This window comes from Equus przewalskii, chromosome 9 (genome assembly GCF_037783145.1).
Source record: "Equus przewalskii isolate Varuska chromosome 9, EquPr2, whole genome shotgun sequence".
Taxonomy (NCBI): domain Eukaryota; kingdom Metazoa; phylum Chordata; class Mammalia; order Perissodactyla; family Equidae; genus Equus; species Equus przewalskii.
Window position 1 is genome coordinate 46,408,695 of NC_091839.1, and position 24,288 is coordinate 46,432,982.

Here is a 24,288-nt window from a genome sequence, read left to right on the forward strand (position 1 = left end):
TATGTACTTTCCAGGATCCTGAGGACACAAAAGATGAGAGAGAAAGAAGTCCCTGCCCTCATAGACCTTTATTTGAGGAGAGATCATCAAGAAACAGGCAGTATTAGATAATGGTAAGTGTCATGGAGAAAGAAATTATCTCAAGTTGTATGTATACAGGAAGGCCTTGCTTTTACTGTGACTGTGAGGAAAGAGTTAACACAGCAAGCGTGACCGGTCAGTCTTTGAATGGCCCCAGGGGAATCTGCAAACAGGTTTGATTCTTGTTCAACCCTGGGAAATGTGACCCACAGAACGTTCTTTGTTACCAATTGATAATGTTGTCATGTACATTCAGAGCAATGGGATATGCTTCACCAGCTTGTCAGGACTTATCAGGATTGCTTTATGCAAATAACCAGATTGATGATATGTGTGGCTTTGTTGTTTGGGTCTTGAGTTTTGGTTACCAAGCTGTGTGACCAGCCCTATATAAAAGTGCCAGACCCGAGGACTGAGCAGGATTCCTGAGGCTGGTCACTCGAGGAGGGACCATGTCCAGCTCACACTACCTTCCATGAGAATGATTACTTACAATTCCTTCTAGCATCCGGGTTTACCCCTCATGTTAGTGTGAAGTGACCATGCTGCCTCCTGCCAGCCAGGCATAATTGATTAGATGATGTGGATATTGGTCCACACATAGATCCAATTGATTCTTTCTCCTGAGAATTAGGATTTAGGACAGCATGAGTCTCAGCAGTAAGATCCAAGGAATAGAGAATGGGAAAACATATATACATAACTACAAAGGCTATTTTCTGAAAACAAAAGTAGAAAATCTGGACTGCAGAAAGAGAGAAAGAAGCAAAAGATGCAAAGAATAACAGAGGTGAGAAATCAATCAGCCTCAGATTCTGGGGCTCATAAAAGCAGAAAACAGCTCTAGTCCCCGGTCAGACCCTGCTGTGTCTTTGGTCTTGGGTCTTATGATAATTCTGTATCTTTTCAATAATTTCCTAGCTGGTTTAAACGGATTTCTTTTTCTTAAACGATTCTTAAGACAGCCCCCCAGGGGGAAAAGACACCCTCCACAATATTTTGTGATCTGCTGTCTATTGGAACTTCTCAACTAAATCACCTGGGGAGCTGTGAAAATGGAATAGATTTGGAGTGGTTCTGATCTTCTGAATGTTTGTTGAGCTCCTGGGGATGTCAGTGCTGCTGCTTCATGAACCCCTCTCTGGGGGGGTCTAGAATTGGATTTGTAGCACAGTGAGTAAAAATAGCTACCATGAGATTTAAAATTGTTTGAATCCAATTTCTTAACGATTGCATATACTATGCCAAGACGATTGCAGATTCTTCTATAGGAAATGGCGTAATGCTAGTGGCTTCTTTTTCAAACATAGTTGTAGAAAGCTAACCCTAACAGCAAAGTGGCAAATGGAAGGGGTGGGGGAGTGAAAAAGAAAAAGAGATCAATAGGAAAATATTTTACACGGAATTATTGGGAAATATTTGTTTTTGTGCCTCATAAAGATAAGTTTGAACGGCTTCTTTCAATTTCAGACTGAACACAAGTTTTATGCTTATTTCTGACACTTGGAAAAAAAAATCACCAGAGTGTTTCTCTTCAAATGTTTGCAGGTGTGGATAATTAAAACACCACACTTACTTGCATTTGATTGTGTGAGCATTCTCATGTCTACCAGTTATTCTAATCAACTTCACTAAACATGGGGGGGAACCTCTATAATTAACGAAACTTTATGTACAATCATTAGAGTTTAGAATTATAATTCATATTGCATTCCTAATTATTATTTTTATCCATCTGAACTTCCATTTTTCCTGGGGAACAATAATTTACAAAATGATCAAAATACACTTCATTCTTTTTAATGTCACAATTGAGGAATGAATAGCACAGTCAGTAAAGTATTTAAAATAATAAGCCTGTGCCCACGCATAATGATTGATTCTATGAAATAACATTTCAAATTATTTGTTCAAGTTCATCCTCTATTAGATTTCTAGGGTTATTTTTATATGAATACATCTTCCTTCATTTTGCAGTGGATAAACCTCATTTGAGAGCAGCAAGTTTATACTGGATGGCTCTGCCAGTGCTCAAGGTGTATTTAGGCATTTGTTCTATCCAACAAGTGCAGGGGAACATGTATAATGTATAATAAAGCTCACTAATGAAGAGAAAAGCTTTGGAGTTATAAAGACCAAGAATCAAACATTTACTCCATTTTCAAGTCTTCATGTCATCATCTATAAATTGAGGTAATAATTTCTTCTTCATAGAGTTGTTGAGAATTAAATGAGGCAATATATACACAGATCCTGATGCATACAGTATCCTAAAATGCATACTTGCTATTGCTATAATACTTATATAAATGGACTTATTATTCTCTGGGAGAAGTTTTAACACTAAAGGAGCTGTGGTAATGTAATAAATTACAATCATGTTACTTGAAATTGTCACTTTATTTCAAATTGTTCAATTTGCAAAAATAAAATGGCACACAGATGGATCAGAAAAATTAAAATATTGAATTTTGGAGGACACTTAGCACAAGATAACTGATTAAACCTAACTATTTTTGACTCTGGATTCAACAAAACAATGAATCTCAAACCAGAAAGATTCCAGGGCCGCATCTCCAGAAATTCTCAGTCATAGATTTAAGGTGATATGTAGGAGTCTGCGTTTTTAATGATTACACCAAGTAGGTTCTAAGGCAAGTGGTTCTCAGGCCCCACTCTGAGACATACTCTATGTGCCTGAGCTGTCTGAGGATAAATGCCAAACATTGTTCACCTCTGCACACTCAGTACCTGACTCTGTGCCTAATATACACTAAGCATTCAATAGAGAAGGATGAAATAATATAATAATGATTAACATACCCAAACTAAACTGCTTCATACTGTTACTATTTTGCTAATTATTGCTATTCAGAGTCACACAAAATGTTAATTTTTATTCTAACTTATGAGAATGGACTGTTATATTCAAATTAATTATTGTGATCTGTGACAAAAATGGTAATTAGGTAAATTTATTTACTTTAAAATATAAAAAGACTTGAATGTGTTGTTTGGTTATATTTATACTTATTCTAAGAATTTTTCCACAACATTTGGAACATCAAGACATGAAATTAGAAACTACCTCATTCCAATATGTGACCTCATATTCATCTTCTCCCTGAGAATCAACTTTACTTTCCAACTGATACAAAACAGAAGGCTATTCTCTTGTCTCTCCTTGACCAGTAAACTCTAAGCAGAAAAAGAGTAAAACAATGTTGACGAAGCTAAGGGTGCAAGCCAAAAGAAAGAACTACCACCTAAGCAAGCAATGAATCAGGAGACCAGAAGGAGACAAGATTATGTGCAATACAATCAACAGATAGAAAATGAGCCTGAACATAACTTAGGTTTGGCTGTGATACCAACATTTCACCTTCAGTGCACATATGTTCAGTTTGTCTCCTGAGAGTGATCAATATTATACTTGAAATTTACGTTAAAATTGTGAATTTCAATTTTAAAAATCAGATATTTTATTCAAGTAGTATTTTAAAATTTGCCAAAAATACTAAATTTTGAATCATGTATTTAAAGGACTCTAAAACCAGGCCTAAACCTGCTAAAATTGTGAACTTGGACAAATAATTAAATGCCAAAGCTTTTATTTATTTAATTAGGTATATATCTCACAATGTTGCTTTAATATCAAATTTTTAAGAAATATGTCTGTGAATATACTTGAGAAATGATAATCGAATGGACAAACACCAGGTGTCATTTTCGTATTTTCTAATATTATCGTAAATTCAACAACACACAATTCACATTTCTTTATGTTATTTCTGAGATTGTCATTGCCCTGTTGTTATATATTCTTAATTATGTCTTCAGGAAATATACAGATTAGATGTTAAAAAGATCAAGACAAATTTTTAAAGATGTATTTTGAGTTAAAGATAAAACTAGGTGATGAAAAGTAGAATGTTGAGCGTGGGAAGTTCTCATAAGGAGTTTTAAGTTTCCAAAAGACATCTGGTCACTATCATCTACCAAGCTAATGCAAGGAGTCTCTCTTCCAATCCCCCAAAATACAAATATACAGTTTAGCTTAAAAAGAAGAAAGGAAAATGTCCAGAAATGATAAGAGAGAAATCAGGCTGGAAATTTCATCAGGTACTAAACTGAATAGATTGTATGAGTTATTAGAACCTGTTATCACCTGAAAGGTGACATGAAACCTCAAAGCTGCCTAGTTGTGAAACCACTCTAAAAATATTCTTCCCACGTACCTGGGGAATGTTCTAAGGTGTTTGGTTATTCGACTGTTCATTTCATGGGAATAAACAATAAACAACCAGGGGAAACTGGGACTCCAAGCTGTACCGTCTGTAAATACAGAGCCTAAACTCATGTTATCTAATTAGATATACAGGAAACTCAGCCCCAAAATTAACCTAAAGACTGGAACAGAATGGATGACATTCAAAAAGCTCAGGATGAACGTGGAGAAGCTCCATGAGAGCATCTCTACAGTCCAAAGCAAGAGAGAATTCCCAGAGCACAACAGTGGCTCCTGTTGGGGATGGATAACAGGAAACAGAAGTCTCCAGAACGGAGAGAAACAATTATGAGAAAAAAGAGAAAGAACATAATCAAAGAAAAACTCACACTTTAAGAATGATAGAGAATAGAACAACCCAGGGGAATTTTAGCACTTTGAAAATGTTCAAGGTAAGGATGAAAAGACTATAATCCTTACAGAAGACATAGTGCATATGGAGAAAAGAACCGAATAGAAATATAGGATGAAAAATAAAGTCATTGATATTAAAAAAAAAATACGTTGATAGTTTCCATGGTAAGGTAGACACAATTGAAGAAAGCTCATATAATAGGAGCTAGATTTAAGGAAATATGAAAAATACAGTACAGATAAATAAGATCTTGGAAAATATAAAGGAGCTTTTAAGAGACATTAAAGAAAGATTAAGAAGTTTCTGGATATAACTAATAAGAGTTCCAGAGTGGAGAATAGAGATAAGATGTCAGAGGATATTTTCAAAGGCACACTGACTGACAAATTCCAGAATTTAAAAAGGAAAACATATATATACATGAGTCCTCAGAATGAAGGAATACATAGAAAACTAAATTACATGTATAAATAATGAACCCATATCACTTTACATAATAGAAATGCAGAATACAAGAAAGAAAATTTTTAAAAGCACCGAAGAGAAAAAGGAAAAAAGATTATCTTAAAAAAATGATAACCAACTTTATTGTAGAGTTCTCAGCAAAACATTTGAAGCTAGTATACAAACTAATAATATCCTCAAAGTGTTTAGGGAAAATAGTTGTCAATCTGGAAATCCATACTAAAATAAGTACGACTTACATGTGTAGGCTGAATGTATATTTTCAGACATAAAAAGACAGAAAGTTTACATTTCACATACTTTCACTGGAAAAATGACCAAAGGAAATATTTCAGCAAAGAAAAAAAAAAACTAAATGAGGAAAAAGATGTAGTTGAAACAATGATGAGCAAATAAATTGTTAAAACATTTTAGAAAATCTCAATTTGTATTTACTTCCAAACACCTCCCCACACTGACTTTATGGGGTTTTAAACAAGAATAATGAAATTGATGATAATATCTTGAAAAATAAGAAGAATTTAAGAGCAATCTGCAGTGGTTTAAGTGTGTGTATTAAAAATAATTTGCTTTAGGGGTCAGCCCCATGGCCGAGTGGTTAAGTTCATGTGCTCCACTGCTGCAGCCCAGGGTTTCGCCGGTTCAGATCCCGGGCCATGACTGCTCATCTGGCCATGTTGAGGCAGCATCCCACATGCCACAACTAGAAGGACCTGCAACTAGGATATACATCTATGTACTGGGGGGATTTGGGGAGATAAAGCAGAAAAAAAAAAAAGATTGGCAACAGTTATTAGCTCAGGTGCCAATCTTTTAAAAAATAGTAATAATAATAATTTGTTTTAATCAGTAAATGTATTATGTTTATATTAAAAAGTTTAAGTGTAACCATTAAATAACAAACTTAGAATGTCTTTTGACTCTAAGAAAGCAAACAAGAGAGAGACTAAAAATATCTATTCCAATGGAAGAAGAATGGGAGGGAAAAAAAATCAGAGGAAAAGCATAGGAAATAGAAAAACCTAGAAATTAATGATAATATATTTAATTTACATTTATAGAAAATGATAGATTACAAAAACAGCAAACTTGGAAAAACAAACAAGTAAAAGAATACGTATAGAATGATATATGTGCTGATCAGATTTTCATATATCAAAACTGATAGATCTCAAAAACACGAGGGTAATAAACAAGCTGTAGAATAAGTATATCATGGCACCATATTATGTGAGGCATCAAAAGGGACCCAGTTCTGTCTAGAGAGCCCCTGCCATTCACAACACACAGAACAATCCAATATATTATGGATATAAATAACACAAGTAAAAATATTACAACACAGATACACTTCAATCTCAAAATAATGGTCTTTTTGTGAAGGAAGGAGTGGAATGACATTGAGGACAGGTACAAAGGGAACATCATCTCCTTAACTTTATCTGTAACATCTATTTATTTAAAAATAGTTTTAATGTTATCAAGGTAAAACTTGAATATTTTTCTATTTTGACTGGTTACATGGGCGTTTGTAGTGTTAAGCTTTGGACTTTACTTTGTGCTTAGACATATAATAATTACAAAATTTTAAAACAATAAGTTTTTCTTTACTTATCTACAAAATGTTGGAACATTAAGTTTTCTCCAGCAAAATAACGGAGTAATAGAGTGATACATGCCTTCTGCTGAGAAAACCACTACAAATATTGTTATAATACTTTATTTTTCAAGTAAGTTGTACTATTTCCAACTTTGAAATTACTAGTTCCAAAGGAATGTCAGACTACTTACGTGTGTCTGGAAATCCTAGATTTGGCTTAAATCCAGTGGTATTTGCCTATCCAAAATTGCAGGTGTTACTTATACCATGTACATAAAACTACCGATTCTATGTCAAAATTGCACTTTCCTTCTATCGTCTCAAATCACTTGGAATCATCTTCACGATTACAAGGATCTGATTCCTTACCAACTCATGCTCTCTTAAGTCAGGGGAATGTCAGCCCTAAAAGAAATGCGTGTCTCTTCATAACTGAAAAATTCATCTGTGGCAGTTTCACAGAGAAGTACCGTCTTCCATGATAGATGTAAGGCTCAACAGAATTATGAGAGAGAGTGAGGGATAAAGTTAAGAAACTGTACAATTACAAGCAATAAAGGCCCAAATGAAATTAAGTGTTAATGAGTCTGGCCTTAATTGAGTTTTACTCCCACTGCTAAACTCTTTAGGAAAATATATTATCACATCATTTCTTTTATGATGCATTAAAATCTGTACTAAATTAAAGCATTAGTTATTATGATACTTAAAAAAAATACGACTTGCTTCATTTCACAGTATTGTTTATCTCTCAAACACATTATCACAGCGTTGCAGTTGCTTGTCAGAACTCCTCAACCTGGGAAATAAGAGTTAATTTAGCTATCATAGTCACAGAAATTGCCTTTTCTAATGCAAGATTTATTTGATTTTAATTTAAAATCCTTAGTGAATTTCCCTGTAGGCCTGTAATTGCACTTTGGAGCACGCCATTTACACAGTACCAGAGACATGGATTCCCTGTTCTTTCCAGAGAATCCTGACCTTTCGGCGAATTCTTCACACTGATTATTGTATTGCAGTGACCACCCTGATGGTTTGAGGGTGACAGTGGATCAAAAGAGGTCTAGTAATCCTCCACCCTTGGCCTTTATTGAAGCAACTCTGCGTTGGGCTTAACTCAGTCCCCAAACACCACAATCTAACAACAAGCTCAAAGGGTCCAAGAGTGAAGAAGGAAGCACTGCAACCTGCTGGTCAGTAGTATAAGAGCTTCAAGTTGGTTCATCAAAGTGCTACGTGAGCCACCGAGAGTCTTAGGTTCCAAAGACTACCGCAATTTCAACACAATGATTCTAAATTGAAACTTCAACTTAGCCTCTTCTTCATCATATATAAGGGTGTTTGGGAATCACAGGCCTGCGGCGGTGGTTCCCTGTTCACTGTCTTCACAATCCTGGGACTACTGTTTACTAGATTTAGAATTCTGTTAGGATTCTTTAGCACACAGGACGGTTCACTGAACATAGTTAGGTAATAAAAGCATTAAATTCATGATTAGGTAAATGATTTATGCACACATGCATGAATGAATGAATGAATGAATGAATGAAGATATCTAATCTTCTAACCCTCAGTTTCCTCGAGTATAAACAGGAGAATGAGATCTCTAACGTGGAGAATCATTATTAGAGAAAGAAATTATATGCATAATGAACCTGGAACAAAATAGAAGCAAAAATAATATGAAATAGAACTCGAGTACACTTCTATTTCAACCTGGCTAGTTATGCATGGATTCATATTAATTGCTGGCCAAAATGTTCTCCAAAACATGACGATGGTCTGGTATAAAATGATGTTAAATCATACCCACTAAAGCACGTTAGAGCCATTTCCCCATCACTAAACTTTGTGTTTTGCAAAGTTTAACCTCAAAGTCCTTCACTGTCTACATGGCATAACTTTTCTAAAATGGAGAATACTTGCCACATCCCCAACAACGTATTTGGGAAATCACTGAACATCACTTTATCTCTCTATTCAGCTCACTCTGACACTCCTAACTTTGATCTTTTCACATTTTCAAGGTAACGGTGAAAAGTTAAAAGTTCTAAAATACTGAGCTTCACTCCTAGAGTAGAAAATATATTCATTTGATCAAAGGGAGGGAATTTGCTACTTTTGAAGAAATGCAGGCACAAACTCTGCCAGGGGACAGTATCTAGTACCAAAATAGGCATTTTTGGGAGAGATCATGCAATGTGCAGTCACCGGGCATTAAATGGCACTCTTTTTTGGAATTCTCTGTTCTTTTTGGGAGGAGGAGCTAAAGCTGGTGTTGGCATACTTCATGACTGCGTTTTTCCAACTGTGATCTAGAGATTAGGATTCTTTTAAAAATTAAAGAAGAATAAGATTATTACACTCACAAATGACTTTCAATTCGTACTGCTTCTTCACAGAAATTATATGGCATCCATTGCATTTTTAACTATAATAAAACTAAGTTAAATGATTCTGAAGCACAGCTAATGTTTCAGCTGACTCTTACAATATGGGTGCAATTTTAACATAAGTATTTTTAATTTTGTCAATTTTACTTAGCTCAAAAGCAGTACGAAGACTAAATGAGAAACTAAAGTCCAGCTCTCAAAACTTTGAATAACAGATGGGAGAAATTTAATCAAAAAGTTTAAGTTTTATATGACAATATTAGCATGATTTTTCTGTGAGGTTGATATTTTAGCAGATTAAAAAGAACCATTCAGTCTGGTTTCCTCTATTCCTGTGGAATGCCGCATATTGTACTTCCCCTACAAAAATGCCAAAAATATCAATAAGAAAAAGAAATCCTAGATTCAGTTTATTTCAAATCACTTCCTCTCTTGCAAATTTTAAACTGTTTTTGTTAAATTCGAGATATAGATTTTTTTTCAGGTGTTAAAAATTGAACATAGAATTTGGAGTTATAGTTTAAAGATGAAACTAATTTCACAAAATTAAATGCTAAATAATAGAATTTGCATTTGACCTTTTTCCCCTCTAAAGTTAATCTCCTATTAGTAAATAGCACAAGATTGGGAGCAATGTCACCAGGAGGCCTCTGTTCACAGGAGTGATAGAGCATAGACTGCAAAAGCTAAAGCTTCCTCATTCCAGCCTTATAATGTGGCTCAGGTGTGTATGAGTAGGTTAATCATGTGAAAACATAGTTCAATTGTGAATCAATCTCTGGCTGAGCCTGCTTGACTAGATATCAGAGGTGAAGGCTGTTGACAGCCTGCTTTCTGTTGATTGACCGAAGCTGGAGAAGAAAAACGGCTGGTTAGCTCTTGTCCTTATTCCTATGGCTGACTGCCATATAACATTGCTAAAAACTTATGATAAAGCCAGAAACAACTCCAGAAAAATTAAGGTAAGATTTATACTGTTCTCTGATATTTCCATTCAGCTGCTGTTTGTCTGCCTTGCTCTCAGACTGAGGCTCAAGAATGAAATTCACTAAGGAAATGTCAAACCACGTTGCTGCCTATAGACCCAGGTCATCCTCAGTGAGATCTCACATTTAAAATCCTCCGAAGAATGAATAATGACCAAATCCTGCAAAGGGATTTAAAAGAAGTTCCTTCAACTAACCTTCTTTGCTGTCCAACCCAGTAGAATAACATCAAACTCACTGATGAATTGAGATTTAAAGGGTCCCCTCCCTTGTGAGTAGTATTCCATTTGCCACTTAGATTTCGGCATGTTCCACGTTCAGAACACAGAGAATTTACCTTGCCCTTCACTTCATAAAGGGCTTGCATTATTTGTGTACATGTCAAGATATGTTCTTTTCATCTTTTTATTTAACACATAGTAGGACACAAATCCCTTTTAAAGACCATCTCACGTGTCACTTATTCTATAAAGCCTTATCTGCCCCCCACATCCTGAAATGCTCAGAACGTATCAGTGGAATAACTGAATGAATAAATGATGAAAGAATCACTCTCTACTTTATTAAAGACTGCATTTATAAAACGCGGTTTTTTACTAATCATGTATTTCTCATCTCTATTAAAAAAATTTAAAACTCTTGATGTGTTTACCAGTATATTACCAATATCACCATTTCTGGTTCATAATAGGCACAGATTATTATTGGTGAAATGAAGGAATAGGCAATCAATATATATCTGTTAGAAGTATACTCATATACAATTTACTTAATTACCAAGAAATGCATAAAATAGTTAATTTTTAATAAACATGGAAATGTGTATTCTTTTTCTTTTACTGTGTAACATCTTATCACAAACATAGCGGCTTAACACAGCATATATTTACTATCTCACAGGTTCTGTGGTTCCAGAGTCTAGGTAGGTCTAGCTGTGTCTTCCTAGGCCACAATTTAGGCTGGCTATTAGCTAGAGGCCTCTCTCTACGCCCAGAAGCCCCTCAGTTTCTTGCCACGTGGTCCTCTTCAAAACCGTCTCACAGACCATTTCACAACATGACAGCTGACTTCTTCAAAACTGGAAAAAAGGAAGAGTCTCTCTCTTCAGGAAAGATCCAGTCTCTATTTTAAGATCTATTGCTTGATTAAGTCAGGCCTACCTAAAATAATCTCCCTTTTGATTGACTCAAAATCAACTTGTTTGAGACTTTGATTACATCTGCAAAATCCTTTCACCTTTGCCATCTAAAGAAGCCTAATCACAGGAATAATATCATAGTTACAGATTCTGCCCAAACTCAAGGAAAAGAGATAGTACTGATTATACTCCAGGGGATGGAAATCTTGAAGGCATGTCAGAATCCTGCAGGTAACCACAAAGTGTGAGAATGGAAGATTCAAGTCCATAGAATAATACCCACTATCAAGAATGTTCTAGTTTTCCCTCCAGGCAAAGGGTAGGCTTACACTTCCCAGCAGATTCCTCTTTGAAGTTAGGGACAGCTATTGTTTTAATCTTGGCAATGAAATGAGAATGGAAAGGCAATGTCACGTCTACAAGGAAGCTTTAAAAACCAGCACGCAGTTCACCACATTCCTTTCCTCTGCCTCAGTGATTGTGAAAGCTTGTGTTGAGATGAAGCCTCTATCAGCCTCAGTTTTGCCTCTATCAGCTTCAGTCTTGAGTGATTATGTGCAAAATCCTTCTCCCAACCAGCATTAGAAATGCCGCATGAGAGAAAAATATTTGTTGTGTTAAATCACTAAAATCCTGGGAATATTTGTTACTGAACGACAATTTTGCCAACCCTAAATCGTATATACACCACACAGAGTTTATATGTTAAGGAGTGTCTTAGTCATTTAGGGCCACAATATACCAGAGTGTTCTCTCAGAGACTAAAAGGGAACTAAATAATGAGAATATCTTGAGAAAAGAAAGCAAACAGATGGTATGAGAGAAGGGAGCAAGATATTGGAAGATAACTGTTGAATAAACATCATATTGTGAGAAACATAGAATAAAATGTAAAGAAGAGTATGTGAATGTAGTTTGCGATGTTATTAATATGACATTATAGGAATAAGGAGTCACTTGGGGACAGTAATACAAGGAGCAGTGGTTCAAATGAAAAGGAAGAGGATAATAATATTGTTCTTTATCATCGCATAATTGAATCTGTAACTTGTTTCTCCCCAAAATGTGATTTTAGATATTTGTTAATCTTCCTATCCATTCATTTTTACATATAATATGATTTAAAAATTTTGTGATGCGGTTGTTCATCATTCTTCCAAAACTCTAAGATGAGAAGGAAGCTTTTTTCTTGCTATGATTATCTAGAAGTTAAACAGCAGAAAAAGACAACAAGAAAATAAGAGGTCTGATGTCATTTGTTAAGGACCATAGTTTATAGTTATTGTTTACTTCTTTTCCTAGACCACCGTTATAAACAACAGATCTGCCATCCTCGACCCAATCACAAAAAGTAATTATAGCAATATACATTAAGTGATATAAAAAAAGGATAGTGGATAAGGATTCAAAAGAACTAGATTCTGGATCTAGAATTGTCGTTACTAAGAAATATGTGATCTCATATCGGGTAAATAATTCTCCTGTGCCTTTTCTTTCTCCATATAATCATTGAGATGTGATTATTTGGCCTGAAGTTTCCTTTCACATCTGAAATTCTGAAGTTCTACATATACAGCAGTTCCGCATAAAAAGATTTAGGTAAGAAAATAGATGGAATCTGTAACTGGAAAAAAATTTTTAAAGGATTTCAAATTACTTTTCACTTTCTGTATTTTTTGTTTTGACATCTACTCGATATGGTCCTACGTAGGCCTCCTGGCATCTTCAGAGTCTTTCATCCTCCTACATGTCTTATAAATCAAAATCCTCTGTGGTTAGCAAATTTAAAGGTCAATAATTTTATGTATAATAAAAACTTAGCTGACAGCTACATTCAGTTTATTACTCATCTAATCTACTGACAAAAAAAGCTAAGAACCTATTCATCACCACCCATAATGAGAAAACAGAAAAGTATTAGAACGGTTTACAACACCCATAGAACAATTGCTACTCGAATTTCTGTAGGTTGTCGAATTGTTTCTCTCCAAAAATTGATTTATAAAATCTGTCAAACTAGCCTGCTTTCCATTCATTTTCGTAAGTCATGTACTTCAGAAATTAGGTATGTAGTGTGTTCATTATTCTTCCAAAACTCTAAAATAAGAAGCCGTTTTCTAGCTATGATTATCTAAGAACTTTTGCCCTTACACCACGACGCTAAAGTCTGGGAAAGAGAGAGACTTTTTCTTTTTTTTCGGTATCTGATTATGATGTGGACGTCAATTTCGGTGGCTGCCCTTTGGGTCATTTAAGTTCAGGCGACAAGCACAGCTCCACGTGCTGGGTTCCTGGGATGAACTAAGCTGGCTCTGACTTCCCGATGACTAGTTATAAGCTCTCTCTCTGGATAGGTTTACACCAAATCCAGTTTCTCACAGTTTGTTCCAAGATATTGCGACTATATCCTGAATGAGAATTTCAAACTTCAGAACTCCAGAAGAGGACTTGTATAGAACTTTCCTTCACCCGTCTTTCTTCCTTCTGCTATCTTGTTTATGTGGGATAATTCTTCCTTTATAAAGAATCCTGTTGCAAAATAATTTGTTGTCAAAATAACTCATTTGTCTTGCAACCATAAATCAAATCTAAAATTTAACTTGTGACAGATAAAGGAAAAAATTTCACATTGCCAAGTTAAAAGGTTATCTTTTTCTATTTGGTATTAGTTTGACAATGACTTTTAATAATTACAGTTTTTCTTTTAATGTGTATAATATTGCATATATTTTCATGAAATTATATTACAGTGCACCACAATTAAGTGTATTTATAACCAACTTCCATAAATATTTTTAATTTAGTAAGTTAAAAACTTTTCTATGTTTCTAATTGTTTCTCTATGATGTTGTTAGCCACCAAATTTTTAATTCACATTATTACCGCAAAACAGCAAAGAAAAGATCTTCAAGGTTTAAGCATTTAATTAAATACACAGTGGCACGCACAAGAAGATCAGATGTTTGGTTTTTGACAGAATTAGCTTCCAGCATGTTTTACTTTGATTCTATGAAATGTATGGAACAAAATGAACTACATTTTAAATTTCTATTTGTAACAGCTGAGGATGCTGATATAAAACTGGTATCATTTAACTGTTTGAGAAGGTTTTCTTCCGCTAGTGAGGTCAATATGAAAAGCAATAGCTTCATTATTTGTAAATACACAAGGAAACTTGAAATCAAATGAGTAAAATGGTTTTAAATTAAAATGGTCATTTGATCCACATGAAAAGTGTTACTTATTAGAGTGATATACAAATCCACTTCATATAGTCTCTTAATATGACTAATTTTTTTTTTCCTGAGGAAGATTAGCCCTGAGCTAATATCTATCATCAATCTTCCTCTTTTTGCTTGAGGAAGATTTGCCCCGAGTTACCATCTGTGCCAGTCTTCCTCTATTTTGTATGTGGGTCACTGCCACCACATGGCTGATGAGTAGTGTAAGTCCGTGCCTGGGATCCGAACTGGTGAACATAGACCTCTAAAGTGGTAGCATGCTGAACTCAACCACTAGGCCACAGGGCTGGCCCTGCATAATGACTAAGTTTTTAAGTAGATATCGAATCTTCTTCGGATGATTTGTGTCTTCTGCTTTTAATGTGATCAGCGACATCCATAAGGCCTATATGGTAGCTAATGAATGTTAGTAAATATTTTATACAATGACATATTCATTATCAACTTTTTTGAGACATGGAAATTCCTTATTTAGTTTTTAATTAAACATGCACTTTTTTGCACTTGTGGTGGCCAAAAGTGGTTATTGCATGTTAAAAAATCTTTACCAAATAACAAAATAAATAGTTGTAGATTTACACCATGTGATAAATGACACATGGCATTCTCTACACTCTCTACTGCCAGACAGCTCAAACTGTATTTCCTGTGCGTATTTTGCATGTGCTTAACCGGCAATACCCTGTTTTCCATTAACTCTACTGACTAATGGACTTGCAGATCTGTGACTATCCCAGGCTGCCACAGGAGCCAAGGCATGGCTCACCATATGTCATGTCTAGAGGGAAACAGCATCAAATACTTCTCCCACCATTACCAATACCAGAAGGAGTGAGCTATCCCAGATCACTGTTTTATCAACAAAGACTCTGCATACTGTCCTTGAAAAGTAAGTTTTAGTTACAAGGTCCCTGGAAAGAAGAGTCCTCAGAGGGTCCCTGAGAGAAGAGAGTTGGGTTATTAAGATAACTGTGTGCTAAAGTAAGAATTCCACCCATTGCACCCCTATCTCACATGCTGAATACTATAGAGGAAGTCAGAAGTTCATCCCAGTTTATTTTGATGTAACTATGAATCATACCACTTATTATTTTAAATATATTTTTAAATTGGGAAAATGATAAATCAGACTCAATGTCAGGATAACAAGCATAATCCTGTTTTCCACACCAAGTTGACTACACCAGGATATGTCACCCTATGTTGACTAATCGGGTCTCTTCCCAATCTAGGTAGGCAGCTAAAACAATAAACTCCCAATCTGGTTTAAACCTTATTCCATTTGGATAATTTAAACAATCTTTTGAGATAATTGCTGAATATCTCTTTATCTTGCCTTTTGCTCTTCCCTCAAAAATAGAGTTATGGGAAATTGGAAGAGGGAGTCTCAAATGACCTTGAGATGCTAAAGTGCTGGATACCTTCTGTTTCCTCTGATATGGAATCCTTTTGGCTCTCCATGGTAAATTCGGCAGTGAGTTTAACCCTTGATGTTTGTTTTTTTCTTGTTTGTTTGTTTATTTTGGATTTACCACGCCAGGAGCCCCTACTGGCTGGTCTGACCTTCCCTCAGTTCTTGAGTTACTCTATCCCACTAATACGTGCTGCATGAGCTTTCCACTGCTTCCTCTGGTTCTCCTCAACTTCTGATAGACAGGAGCTTCTCTTCTTCAACAGTTGATCCCAAGGCAGACCTACCAGTCTCACCTGACACTAAGGGGGTGAAGAAGGAATGAACAAGTAAAATACTCTCAGGATAACTAGAGTCTTTCTTTGCTTTTGTCTTACTAAAAAGGCCGAGGAACCAACTTCTCCTTCTTATATATTTCTGGCTTAAGAAGTGGAATTGCCAGGCAACAGTGATGTAATGAAAATTAAAATGTATCAGTTTATAGTTGCAAAATGTTTTCCCATTTCATTCAGTAAAAAATAAAGTTTGCACTCTGATAGATATGTTCAGTGTTGTAGACAGAGTGTCTTTATACATCCCCACGGGATCCTACGCTAGCTTCTTAGGATAAAATAGAATCCTTTCACCTGCTTGAAGGAAGGCCTACAGACACTTGCTCTCTACAATGTCCATTTAGTTTAATAATATATAGGAAATGAAATGATAATATAATCTTCAATAATAATTTTAATACGAAGTCTTAAGATAAAACTGCTATCTCAATTCACATAAATCAAGCGAGCTGGATTTCTTGAAAATCACATATAGCATAAATGTCTATGTGCCTGGACTCAGTTAGTCAATAGAGATTCAATTTACACCCAAAACAAGTTAATTTTCTTTTAACAATGCACTCTTCTACACAACAATTTTAAAGTGTCTTGTGTTGCCATATATGAACCAAGCAGTTGACTATATCATTTATAGAGTTACAGACCACTCTTTGTAACAATGGAATTCTTTGTGTGGGTATTTTGTACAGCATTTCATCTATCAGCTAATAAAACTATCTAAGAAGTCTATAGTACAGGATGCACACAAGCAAGAAAGATAAAAGGAAAGGTTAACACTTTTTCTTCATCTGTCAACACTGTCTCCTGTTACATTTGATCAACTTGAAAGTAAATGCAAACACATGATATCATTTACAGTAATAAAAGCGAACGCCACACAGCAGCTACTTTGCTTTTATCCATTCTGCAGATCACTCATCACAGACTGTCATGGGGTAAGGTTGACAAGGCTTTATGGAGCATCTTCGGCAGTGAAGCACACTGCTTCAGCTCTTCAAGGCTGATCATTCACCCTATAACTAATGAAAGAATCTACCAGTGTGCATTTCCTGTTTGAAACTTTGAGAAGGAAGCAGAATAGAGAAAGTATGCCACTTCTTTTCCCTTAAAAAAGTATAAACAAGACAAAAGATAAAAACAAAAATAAAAGACAAAAGAGTAGCAAATAAAATCTGAACAATTGAATGTATTGAATGAGCCATTGCTTTCTCAAGGGTTTAAATGCATTTTCAAAGTGAGTCAAGGACTCCTTTGTCTAGAGCCATGCTTCCCAAAGTGTGGTCCCTCGACTAGCAGAATCAGCATCGCCTGAGAATTTATTAAAAGTGCAAATTCTCTGACTCTACCCCAGAACCACTGAATCAGAAATTCTGTGGGTGACACTTAGCAATCTGTGTTTTAACATGCTCTTCAGATAATTCTGATACACATTAACGTTTGACAGCTACCAGTTGAGGGAAATTCAGTATAATGCATATTGCATGTAAGTTTTCCCCAGTTTAACATTATAGTTTTAATTATAAATGACAGATTTATTGATATGTAAAGGTTTGAGTTTGACATAAATCATATTTGACATGGTAGCCAATAACATGAATGATAACCAATATAATTCTGGTCTTAAATTTTGAATTTAAATTATAGTCCATATTTTTAAGAATTTTTTCTATATATTTTCACTTATCCTTCCCAGTTATGATGAAAAATACGTATGATCAATGTGAAGAGATGATATTTTAAAATCCTTTAAAATGAGCTTTAGAAGAAAGAATATTAAACTTTGGGATTCTGGGGAACAGTTCCTAACTCCGTCTTCATACAAACACCTTCTTAAATGCTTCTTTGGAACAAAAAGGCATACATCCTGGAAAGTGCGTTTCAGCCCTTGTTTCCTAAGGGACTGATGAAGTGGAAAACAAATGTTTCTTTGGAATGGATAGGGGAGCCTAAAGACCATAAACAACAAGTCATGGACTAATTAATTATTTCAAGGCTCTCTGCAGCTTCTCCAGCCACTGGAGAACTGCCAATTTTCTTTGGAAAAAGCTTAACTTGACTGTGCTCATGAGTTCTTTGCTGACTGTGACCATCTCTTTTTGGCCCTGAGGTTGCAAGACAGCTGCTGTTTGTACCTGCTACCAACCAGGGAGGCAGAAACCCCTCCCCCACATGCCTCAGCAGAGACTATATAATTTGAATTACTCATCTTTGGCTCACAAGACACCCACCACTCTTATTTGCCACTACTAGATAATGATACTATAAGTTGGGTTGGTCAAATCGGGAGCAGGCAGAGATAGATGGATAGATGGATAATCACAAGAAACTCAGTGATCAGAAAAAAGGAAAACCAAGCTTGAACTTAGAATATGTGACCTCATTGAAACATAAGAGTTTTAGGAAGCAGGTAAAAACTTTACGAAAAACAACAGTAATAAAAAGTTTTCAAGTAGATCACTAAAATGTTAACTTAAAAATTACTTTCAGGATACTTTTATCAAATAACTTAATGAAAAGATGAACACTGTTGAGAACCGAACCAGTGGCCGAGGAGATCAAAAATTTATCTCATGACACTGAGCAAAAATCCAATGATAAGAGAGAAATTGGAAGTATTGGGAGACGGATTGTGGAGATGGCTCATAAAAATATTTTAAAATCTAGAAGAAGAAAAAGACACAAGTAGAGACAAACATCTAGAGAGGAAGTATCTGCCGATCTCATGATAGATCTACCGGTTGAAAGTGTTCACTCAGGATTAGCAAAATCACAGGCCTCTGGGTGTGCCTTGAAAACGCTGGAAAGCTAAGGGAAATCTTATGCACTTCCTGACATAAGGGCAAGGAAAAGAGAACCAGACTAATATGGGACTTTACATCTGCAGCACTGAAAACCATAAAGCTAAGCAATTTATTATAAATTCCCGAGCAAATAGACTGGGACCCAAGAATATTATACTGTTAAGCAAAGCAAAGTTATGTGCACGTATACTCAAGGATTCAAGAGGGCTTTTCAACAATATGCCCAGAAAAACATGCTCTAATGTCAACATGAGGGAAGAGAAAAAGGAATATTGTTGGTGTTGATGCATCTTGCAACATATAGTTAAATTTAAAATGATTATAAGTGTGACTGGCAGTTTGAAAAAGTGTGTTAAATAAGAGTTTTTGAAAATGAGGTGAAACTTGGGTTCAAGTGCAAATAACAGAAATTCTAAACATGGTTGTCCTTCCTTATCTGCAGTTTCACTTTCTGTAGTTTCTCATTATCGACCACGATCTGAAAATACTAAATGGAAAATTTCAGAAATAAATACTTCATAAGTTTTAAATTGAGCGCCTGCCTGAGTAGTGTGAGGAAATCTGTCACCCTCCCACTCCGTCTCACCCAGGACGAGAGTCTTTGTTCAGCATATCCAGGCTGTATACACCACCTGCCCATCAGTAACTTAATAGCCATCTCGGTTATCTGATCTACTGACCCGGTACCACAGTGCTTGTGTTCAAGTAACCCATGTTTTACTTAAATGGCCCCAAAGCACAAGAGTAGTGATGCTGGCAATTCAGATATGCCCAAAAAAAGCCATAAAGTGCTTCTTTTAAGTGGAAAGGTGAAAGTTCTTGACTTAATAAGGAAAGAAAAAAAATCACATGCTGAAGTTACTGAGATCTACAGTAAGAACAAATCCTCTGTCTGTGAAATTGTGAACAAGGAAAAAGAAATTTGTGCTAGTTTTCCTGTCACATCTCAAACTGCAAAAGGTATAGCCACAGTGGATGAAAACTGCTTAGTGTAGGAACAAGCAGTATATGTAGGGTTCAGTACTACCCTCAGATTCATTCACCCACTGGGGATTTTGGAATTTATCACCTGTGTATAAAGGGGAACTATTGTAGCAATAGAATAAACATAGGACGTTTATTTTTCACTTTACAGAAACTCCAGGAATTGGAGTCCCATGGTTCTTTTGCTGTAATTATCGTTATTATTACTGTTGTTGTTTTTGTTTTTGCTGGTTTTCCTATCATACCGTTTTGTCATTTTTAGCTAATTATCGCCTCATGGTCACAAGATGGCTGCTGTAGAACCAGGTGTCATATCTTCACAGAACAAAGAGGAAGCAGAAAGAGTTCAAATGGCCATTTTCCTAATGCATCTTTATCTTTTTTGGGGGAAAAATATCCTTCTCATGAGCACAATAACAGCCTTCCCTAATTACTCATTGGCCAAAACTGGATGATATGACCATCTGTAAGACAATTCATGGCAAAGGGGACTATGATTATGATTATCTCAGACTAACAAGGATTTATCCACTAATGCTGGAGGCTTCACTGCTCAGAAAAATCATGGAGTTCTCTGAGCAAGAAAGAACCATCAAATGGTTGTTAAGTAAACCAGCAGAAATGTTTGTCATACACACTATTATATATTACATAGAATTATAATTTTTAAAATAGCACAAAAGAAGGAAAGCATTAGAAAGGATGTGAAGAGTAAAGAAAGAAATGACAGCATTGTGAAAGTCCCAAGTGTGTCTATTTGTGTGTCAGAGAGGAAAATGGAAGTTCTAAAGATTTGTATTTGTTCATGTGAGGGAAAGAAGAGGGCAAATACACAAAGTGTCCTGATGTTGCGGATGCTTATTATTTTATTCTGAAGCTATAGTCAACATGAATTGGTGCAAACTGGAAAAGCAGTAATGAAACGTTTTAAATTTGATAAATTGGAATCTAATTAATTATATTGTGCCCTGTTGAGGGAAGCAAACTGAAAGAGACGTGACGAAAAGTCCTCAGCAGTCCTCCACTCTAACTTCATATTTGAATTTACCGGGTAGCTTTTTAAAAACACTGATGCTTGGCCCCCACACCAAGCCAAATGAATGTGAAACTGAAGGGTCAGATTTGGGCATAGGTAGGTTTTTACAGGTCCTCCAGTAATCCTAATGAGCAACTAGAATGGATAACCACTCTTTTAAGAGAAATTAAAAGTGTAGTACAAAACCCACTGTAAATTTTATGCATTCTTTAAACAATTATACTTTGAGCACCTACCATATGCCAGGCACTGTTCTATGCACTGATGATACAGCAACAAATGAAGTGCTTGTTCTCAGGGCATTGACCTTCCAACGGGAAAGGCAGGCAATATTCGTGTAATATCAGATGATGATAAATGATAATATGTCACGGTAGAGTGAGAGAAGGTGAAAGTGAATGGAAATCCTCTCTTAGGAGGAGAAACCCAAGCCAGACAGGAAGAAACTGAGGGAACAAACCAGGAAGCACCTGTGAGGAAGGCGGGACGAGGGCGGGGGGGGGGGGGGGGGAGGAAGTACAATGCCCTGAACTAAGAGCATGTTTGACCTGAGGGACAATAATGGTAAATAGAAAACTCCATACTTACTCACACTAGCATCCAAGAGTAATGGCCAAACAAATCTGCTTTCACACAAAGGTTTAGAGATTTTAGAGTTTCTGGGTGATCACTCTCAACTTTTAAAGTATATCTCAACAAGACAGAAATGCAGCCCAGAAAGGAGGACAACATTTTGATGAACGTGAAAAACATATGGATAAACTCTAAAGGAGCACTTTAGCTAAAACAGTATTAATAAAAGATTAATTTATCGTACAGAATTCAAAACAAGAGGGAGTAAAAATACTATAATAAAATCCCATAAAAGATAGGAGGGTAAGATCAGAGTTGAAGTCTTCTAATGTCCTTAATTGTTCAGAAGTGGATGGCGATTTTGATGAACCTCAGATTTCAAGTCAAGTGTATAAATAAAATTTACATAGTTTTATTAAAATGGTATAAACAAAATAAATAACTTGCAAATGAGTTGAAAATACAATAGAGGAAATATGATTAATCAGTTAAGACAGTAGAATGAGAGAAAAATCTGCAAAGCACAAGCATGGAAACTATAGAACAAAGATGGCAAAATATATTTGGGTTGTGGATTCATGGGTTTTCTTCTACTCTACTCTTTATTTTTGTGTCTATTAGAGATATTTTGTGGTAAATAGAAAGAACATAGAGAAGATATTGAGTTACCATGGTGTCACCAGTGTCAAAGAACTACTGTATATAAAAATAAAAAGTCAAACCAGTGAGTAAAACAGAATTGAAAGTGCATAAGTAAATCTAGATATATATGGAAATTCATTATACAATGAAGTGAAATTCTTTTTTTTTAAAGATTGGCACCTGAGCTAACCACTGTTGCCAATCTTCTTCTTTTTTTTTTCTGCTTTATCTCCCCCAAATCCCCCCTGCTACATAGTTGTGTATCTTAGTTCCAGGTCCTTCTACTTGTGGTGTGTGGGACGCTGCCTCAACAATGCCTGACGGAGCGGTGCCATGTCTGTGCCCGGGATCCGAACCGGCGAAACCCTAGGCCGCCGCAGCAGAATGCAAGAACTTAACCACTCCGCCACGGGGCCGGCCCCAGTGATATTCTAAAGCAGTGAAAAAAGGATGGCTTACTTAATCAACGATATTGGCATAAGTGGATATCTATAATGTGGGGTGATAGGTGATTGGGGAAGAAAATTTGGTAAAATGTAGATACCAATCCATAATACTCTACACTTATGTAAAAAATGAGCACACTCGTGTCATCAAAAGTAGAATGTATTATGGAGAATTATGATGGGAATATGGGAAAATTTACCTTGAATCCCTTTAATGCTTTAATGTAATTTTTGCAATAAAATTCTATTATGAAGTAAAACCAAAAAAGCCTAGATGCAAGTACTTCTAAAGAAGTAAACATTAAATTAGATGCAAACTAAAGTATGCACAAAATTGACATCGCCTCCACTGTCCTAAGCAGCCCCAGCTAGACACATAAGCTCGGTGATATTCATTGATCATGGACCACATATAAATTATAGTTCATCTGTTAGAAATGAAAAAATAAGATTATTTTTTATAGTATGGTTTCTTGCACTTGGAGAATATTTCTCAAGAAAGTAATAAAATTACCTGTTATTCTTGCAATTGGCCTCTTGGCCAAATACTGCAGCGTGTTGCCTTGCCCACTTTGAAGAGACTGGGTACCTAACAATAAAGAAGAGTAGAATGAAAATCCTTCCGTAAGTACACGTCAAAGCAAATAAAAGTGATTTTGTGGGCTATGCATTTGCAATTGCCTTGCTTTACAACCTCTAGAGAGCTCTTTAGCATCACTTGAATTAGGACTTTGGGCAAAGAGCCCGCTCGGAGTGAAACTGCTATGATGCTTACTCTTGACCACGGTACATTGCTTTTCTGTCCCCAATGCCAGGCACTCCAGCAGTGAGCAGTCAGGGAGCGCCACTAAAAATATAGACAATAAAACTATGAGAGTTCCCTGAAGCAGATAAAAAAAATACATGTGCATTTTCTCTTCTTTTAAAATATAATATTGAAAATAAGATAAGCTCATTGGAACTCAGAATATCTTTTGCATATCAGAGATTTATCTGTAAACACCATATAGTTCTTGAACAAGGCGATTTCCTCGCTACTTTGTTGTTACATTTACCAGTTACGATAATTTGGGGACACGTTTCAGAGCGTGACTGTTTATTTCAATCAATTCCATAAGTGTATCTTGATTACAGAGGTGGAGAGCTGTGGAAAATAGCATTAATTTAAGGATGGGCCTGTGAGCTTGAAGTTAGCGTGGTTAGTATCATTTCATCATCTCTGTACGGATATACCACTAAGGACTCACGTTAGGGGGTGAGGTTAAAAGAAGGGGAAGTTTTTGTTTTTTAATTTACATATCAATTTTCATGTGTATTTTTCCCAAAGAGAAATCTATTCAGGTTTATGCTAGAGTTCTGGGCCATTTACAGATTAACATCATTTTTTTCTTCACATGCATATCCTGTCCTCCCCTTTAAATGGGAGGCTACTTCTGATGGCTGCAATCCACTTGTCATAAGACAAGTTAAGTCTCCCTTAGTCACTTCCAAATTATTACAACTTCACTTTCC

At 35.8% G+C, this 24,288-nt stretch overlaps 1 long non-coding RNA gene across 1 annotated transcript in view; it reads right to left on the reverse strand.

Annotated features, from left to right (window-relative positions):
• LOC139073348 (uncharacterized) overlaps positions 1-24,288 on the reverse strand; it is a 42,493-nt gene that overhangs the window by 14,622 nt on the left and 3,583 nt on the right. The window contains exon 2 of the long non-coding RNA XR_011521975.1: positions 23,291-23,365. This is a non-coding gene — a long non-coding RNA (uncharacterized lncRNA). The remainder of the gene's footprint in view (positions 1-23,290; positions 23,366-24,288) is intronic.